This window comes from Callorhinus ursinus, unplaced genomic scaffold (genome assembly GCF_003265705.2).
Source record: "Callorhinus ursinus isolate GAN/ISIS: 27379988/994484 unplaced genomic scaffold, GSC_fseal_2.0 scaffold19, whole genome shotgun sequence".
Lineage (NCBI taxonomy): Eukaryota > Metazoa > Chordata > Mammalia > Carnivora > Otariidae > Callorhinus > Callorhinus ursinus.
In genome coordinates, this window is record NW_027397081.1 from 15,617,581 (window position 1) to 15,624,343 (window position 6,763).

The 6,763-nt window shown below is 40.7% G+C and overlaps 1 protein-coding gene and 1 non-coding gene across 4 annotated transcripts in view; one reads left to right on the forward strand and one right to left on the reverse strand.

Moving 5' to 3' along the window:
* CBL (Cbl proto-oncogene) overlaps positions 1-6,763 on the forward strand; it is a 76,821-nt gene that overhangs the window by 29,224 nt on the left and 40,834 nt on the right. The gene's annotated exons all lie outside the window — the stretch shown is intronic.
* On the reverse strand, positions 5,663-5,766 carry LOC112840646 (U6 spliceosomal RNA). The gene has a single exon (XR_003212543.1). It is a non-coding gene; the product is annotated as a U6 spliceosomal RNA (small nuclear RNA).

The following is a 6,763-nucleotide window of genomic DNA, read 5'->3' on the forward strand; positions in this document are numbered from 1 at the left end:
AAAAAAAAAAAAAAAAAAAAAAAAAAATCTAGGCAGTAAGCTCTTGGACTTTGGCCTTAGCAATATTTTTCTGGATTGATCTCCTCAGGCGAGAGAAACAAAAGCAAAAATAAACCGTTGAGATGACATCAGATTAAAAAGCTTTTGCACAGTGAAGGAAACCATCAACAAAACAAAAAGGCAACCCGCTGAATGGGAGAAAATATCTGCAAGTGATATATCCATTGTGGGGTTAGTAATCAAAATATGTAAAGAATTCCTACAACTCAATACCAAAAATACAAGTAATCTGACTAAAAAATGGGCAGAGGACCTGAACAGGCATTTTTGTGTTACTGAAAGTTAGAGTAAGTTACCCAAGTACGTGTAGCTAGTTAAGTGCCAGAGCCTCTTTTTCTTTTTTTTTTTAAGCTAGTCTCCCACATGTTTATTACTAATTATTTTGGTTTTCTTTGAATGTAAAGGAATGGTAACGGAATATTCCATTCCCTATTACAGAAACGATCCCTTGGAGGCCACACTTTAAGTATCATATGAAATAGTAAACCACATAGACTCGGACATTAATACATTTTTTTAATTGGTGTGTCTTTTGAACACAGAAATACTCAATAGTGTGATTTACCACAGGATGATGTCTTTACATAACAAGAGAATTTCACTCAAAATATTTCTTACCAGACATAAGCTTGATTATGCTAATAGAGGGAGCATGAAGATCTCCTCCCTTGCCTCCTCTCAAAGAGTCTGTGATGACTTATAAAACCAGAACATTATAGAGAAGTAGGCAGTGAATGTCAAGTAGAATGTGCAAAAGCTTTTTCTAATCACTTTGCTCTAATAGTGCCAACCAAGACTTGCTCTAAAACCATAATACTTGTGAAGTGCACAACTGCATTTAAATTAGAACATCTTAAAGAACAAGCTCGAAAGCTGGCTACGAGAATGTCTTTTCTGCCAGGCTGTAGTGTACAAAGCAGCAAATGCTTGCTGGGGATACCTAGTGGTATGAAAGTGCATTGTGAACTTTAATCCTGGCAGCTTATTTTTTTTACTTATTGTGTATTGAAATATTTTTTTTTCCAGAAAGTTTAAATCCAGTGTTTTAAATTTGTCAAAGAAATGGAATGAGGAGCCTTCATTAGCATTTTTCTTTCCTCTTTGTTAAAACCCTCCCTCTCCTCCTTTCACATGCAAAACACCCAGCTTTAGTGTCTAATACAATATACCTGGATGGTTGAAATCCAAGTTTAAGCATCCAGAGTTAATATTCCATAACTCGTTTCCTTCTTACTCTTCGAGCTTCTTCCCCCACTTACTTATATTTAAAATAGCTGGCCTGTGTTTCCTTAGTAAAGTTGAGCCAGATAAGAGCGATCCTTTTCTTTGATTCTCCTGTTCTAACTTCAAAGAGCATGATTAAAACAGCACCTAGGAAAGAGGATCTTCCATTGTTTGTATTAACTGTGAGCTGAGTTCTCTGCATGAACCTTTGTGCGGGGATCTTTAGACCGACTGTTTGAGTGAATATTCTCTATTTTACATTTTAATCACTGGGTCACGGTTTTGTAGATGAATTTTTTACTTGGAGATCCTGAATGATAAATTAAGGCCCTGCCTTATAGCACAGTTTCTCAATCATTTCCGGCCCATGACACACTCACATGTTGGGAAACACAGCATGTTGAGCAGTGATGTTGAGACAGAATAGAATTAGATGTAAGTGGGACTGTCTGTGTGAGCTGGTTTGCCCAGAGTGGAGCCCTCTGCTCTTCACGGTCTATGACCTGAGACAAGGTACTGCTCTTTGCCTCGGATATCTCACTTAAAGGTGTTCTCCTGGGATTGTTGTGTTCTAATAAATATGGTAATATTTGGGAAACACTTAGAATAATACACCGTTCACAGAAAGCAGACCTAGGTATTTGCCTTTTTAAAAAAAAATTAGAGGGGCACCTGGGTGGCTCAGTTGGGTAAGCGTCTGCCTTCAGCTCAGGTCGTGATCCCAGGGGCCTGGGATTGAGCCCCGAGTTGGGCCCCGCGTCGTGCTCTGCGTCAGGCTCCCTGCTTATCAGGGAGCCTGCTTCTCCCTCTTCCTCTGCCTGCCCCTCCCCTTGCTTGTGCTCTCTCTCTGTCAAATGAATCAATGAAGTCTTCAAAAAAATTAGAGATCCACAGTCATTGAAAAATAAGGGAAGGAGAAAAGTATTATATTCATTGCCCTATCCACAGAATTATACACTTGAAAATGGTTAAAATAGTAATTTTTATATCATGTATACTTTACCAAACTTTTTCAGAAGCAGTGTCATAATGCAAAGGCTATTGACGTTTTCTTGATCCAAGTGTTCAGTCAGCAAGTAGTTTTGAGAACTTGCTCTCAGTGGACTCAAGGTGAATGTCAGGCTGGAATTCATGGGTGGAGGGACGACAGGTACACAGACGCCCTCTTTTCTCGTTGTCCTGTGGAGAGGAGTGCTTGGGTTGGGGCACAACTGGCTGTACTGTGAGACTGGGCTCCAGGAGAGAGACCTTACCTCCACAACCCACCCTGTGCTCTCTCTTTTTATGGGGTTGAGTGTGATGAGTGAGGTAAAAAGTGGGAGTTTAGGAACCACTAGGAGTTGCTGAGAACCAGCTGTCACGTACCTAGAGACTGTGAGAACCCTTGGGAAGATGTTTAGTAGAAACATCTGGCAGAGGGAAGGAGGAGCCCTTGGTCCTTGTTAGCTCATTGCCAGAGAGCACAGGATGACTGGTCAGGAGTTAAACCAGTCATCCGGGTGAGATGGTGGTAACTGGGACTAAAGTAGTAACTGGACTGCCATGGAGACAAGAAATCACTGGCTCTATAAAGTGAACATGTTTTGTTTTAATTTTTCTTTTCTTTCTTTCTTTCTTTCTTTCTTTCTTTCATTCATTCATTCATTCATTTTAGAGCTCGCAGGGGTGTAGGAGGACAGCAGGCGCAGAGGGAGGGGGAATCTAAAGCAGTCTCCCTGCTGAGCGTAGAGCCCAACTCAGGGCTCATCTCATGACCCTCAGATCACAACCTGAGCCGAAATCAAGAGTTGGATGCTCGACCAACTGAGCCACCCTGGCACCTCCATATTTTGTTTCTCTGTATGCAGTTGTTACAGTGAATTATGGTAATAGATTTGTAAAGTTGCTGGGATTAACCCTAGTTTGTAATGATGTATGAATGCTTCACTGGATTCTGTTTAACAATCATTTATGATTTGGGGGCACCTGGGTGGCTCAGTCGGTTGAGTGTCCGGCTCTCGATATTTTGGCTCAGGTCATGATCTCAGGATTGTGAGATTGAGTCCCACATCTGGCTTCTTGCTCAGCACGAGTCTGCTTGAGATTCTCTACCTTTCCCTCTCCCTGCTCTTCCCCCTGTTCATGCTCTCTTTCTGTCTCTAAAATAAAATGAATAAAATCTTAAAAACAAAAGTCATTTACAATTTTTTATCTATATAATATGTTGCATTAGTATGTATAATGTATAAATATACTAACAATCATTTATGATTTATTCATCTATATAACACATATTAGTAAGTGAAACTGGCATGTAATTTTTTTTCTCGTGTTCTTTGATTATGGAAATAATCACAGTGAGTTAATTCTTCTCTTCTGTATTTGGGACAATTTGCAAAAATAAGAATTCGCTTTTGTGGGGGATATTTAGCAAAAATTTCTTCTGTAGTACTGTTATGGTCTAATGTGCATGCTTGTGCCTACATGCATGCATAACTGTGTCTCTGTTTGAGGGGTGGGGAGGGGCTTTTGGTACCTACTCTGTTTAATGGTTGTGGTTTACTCAGGGTTTGAAATGAAATAGTCCATTTCCCCTAAATTTATAAGTTTAAGAACAGTGCTTGCCATAAAGTAGGCATTCAGTATTTATGGAATGAGTAAATTAGTAAAAGTTACTGGAGTAGAGTTAACTGTAATCCGTTATTAAAATGCCTTCTATATTTTGTGTCTGATTTGTGTTAGATTTTTTTTATTTTTTATTTTTTTAAGATTTTATTTATTTATTTGACAGAGGGAGAGACAGCGAGAGAGGGAACACAGGCAGGGGGAGTGGGAGAGGGAGAAGCAGGCTTCCCATTGAGCAGGGAGCCCGATGTGGGGCTCAATCCCAGGACCTGGGATCACGACCTGAGCCAAAGGCAGATGCTTAACGACTGAGCCACCCAGGCGCCCCTGATTTGTGTTAGATTTTAAGAGTTGCTGCATTCTGAAGATTTTTACCAATTCATCATGAGAGGTTTAAGTTTGCATTCTCACATAGCTTTCAAATACCTTGTATTGTACTCTTTTCCTTCTTTTTCCTCATATGTGAATATACCTCTGCACTTTGACACCGTTGACATTTTATCATGTGTTTTACTTTGTGAATTTAGTGAACACAGTAAATAGTGTTTACTCTTGCATGGTGGCTCTCGTACACAGGGTGGTCCTGTGGGGAAGTGGGATGGATGCCACTGGATGGGTGGCACAGTCCCTAAAATTTTAGAATCTGTGAAGATGTACTAAGATGCCAAATGCATTTGTATCAAGTCTGTGTAAAAAATACTTACAAATACTGGGTCTCAAAGAGATGGCATTAATTTCTGCCTTATGTGAAACTGTGCAAAATTAGCACGATTTTCTTATAAAGAAAGAAAACGGTTGGGACATTGATTGCCCAGTATTTCAGAATAACCATTCACATGGATTTGTTCCACCTTTTAAAAATTTATTTATTTATATATTTTAAGTAACCTCCACACCCAACATGGGTCTCGAACTCATGACCCTGAGACCAAAAGTCGCATTCTCTTCCAGCTGAGCCAGTCAAGCACCCTGGATTTGTTTTGCTTTTTATTTTTATTTATTTATTTATTTTTGGATTTTATTTATTTATTTGACAGAGAGCACTGAGCCCTGGGATCATGACCTGAGCCGAAGGCAGCTTAACCAACTGAGCCACCCAGGCGCCCCTGTTTTGCTTTTTGTAAGAGAAGTGTGCCACTCATGTTCTGACTCCATCCCACCCTCCCCCACACTCCTCCCAAAGGGAGACACTCCAAGTCTTTTCAAAACGCCATCATTTCAGTTTGATTGTCCTGTGTGAGGGAATGAGCCGACAGAAGGTCCCATTCCCAACAGTGTTAACAATCTTACACAGATGATTCACAAACCTGCTTCCCTGTCTCTTTCCCAGGCTGCTGGCTAAATGTTACCATATGAATATCTTTCGGACATCTCATAATCACCATGTCTGAACACAGAATGTGCCCTCTTCCTTAAGCAGACCAGGTGCCTTTTCTCTGTTCCAGGATTGATCTCAGGCAGTGGTGGCAAGCTCGAACTGCTGGGATTGGTTCTAGGCTTAGTTCTTTCGACCTTGGGTTTTTCCTCTGTGAAATGGGGGTAATTATTGACTCTATCTTACAGGATTGTGAATGAGAATTAATTAGATAAAATGTAAAGTACCTGACACATAGAAAGCCCTTAAAAAGGATTAGCTTTTATTAATATATATATTTTTAATTTTATTGTTATGTTAATCACCATACATTACATCATTAGTTTTTCATGTAGTGTTCCATGATTAATTGTTCCTGCATAACACCCAGTGCTCCACGCTGAATGTGCCCTCTTTAAAAAAAATATGGAACGCTTCACGAATTTGCGTGTCATCCTTGCGCGGGGGCCATGCTAATCTCTGTATCGTTCCAATTTTAGTATATGTGCTGCCGAAGCGAGCACTATTAATATATTTTTTTAAGACCCTGTTTCCAGTTGTTCAGGCTCAGAGTTTCAGGTTCATCATCTCTTCTATTCACTTTTTCTTGATTTTACTTCTGCAATCTCTCTCACATCTGTCTTGTTTTATATGTATATGGGGCTCAAACTCACGATCAAGAGTCACAGGCTCTACTGAGTGAGCCAGCCAGGCACTGCAAACTGGTCTTATTTTACCGCCCATGTTCAGGCTCCCATTACCTTTCTGCTGCAGTCCATCCTAATTGATCCCTCTGCTTTTGTCATTTCTCCTCTAATTCACTCTTTCCTGCTGCTGTCATTTATGGCCTTAAAAACCGATTAGATGTTACCCCGTTGCAAACCCTTAATGACTTCCTGCTGCATTTTTAATATCTCGTACCCTGCTTGCTAAAGTTTGAGTCCCGTCTGCATTTTCAGTTTTATCGAATGCTGCCATGGTGTGGTACATTCTAGCCTCCCACTTGGTTTGACAGTCGCTGAGCTCTTTTACAGAGCTTTGGTCACTCCCTTGGCCTCGAATCCCTTTTCTTCCCATACTGTCTGGTGAAGTTTCATTGATTCTCTAAAGCCCAAGAGGTCTCCTAAATTATACTAGTTTTAATTTGTGGTTCTCCCCCACCCCCCAATACTCTTACAGCACTCAGTTTTTACTTAACTGGTCGGCCAAAGCATGAGTCTGCTTTGCTAACTAGACAGGTCCAGGAAGACTTTCTTTCCTATGTTTTATGGCATTGTCTTTGGTTGTGGTTTCTTTTTCTTTTTCTTTAAGATTTTATTTATTTGACAGGAAAGAGAGAGTACAAGCAGGGGTAAGTGGCAGACAGAGGTAGAGGGAGAAGCAGGCTCCCCACTCAGCAGGGAGACCGATGTGGGGCTCGATCCCAGACCCTGGGATCATGACCTGAGCCGAAGGCAGACACCTAACCGTCTCAGCCACCCAGGCGCCCCTGGTTGTGGTTTCTTTCTTTTCTTTTCTTTT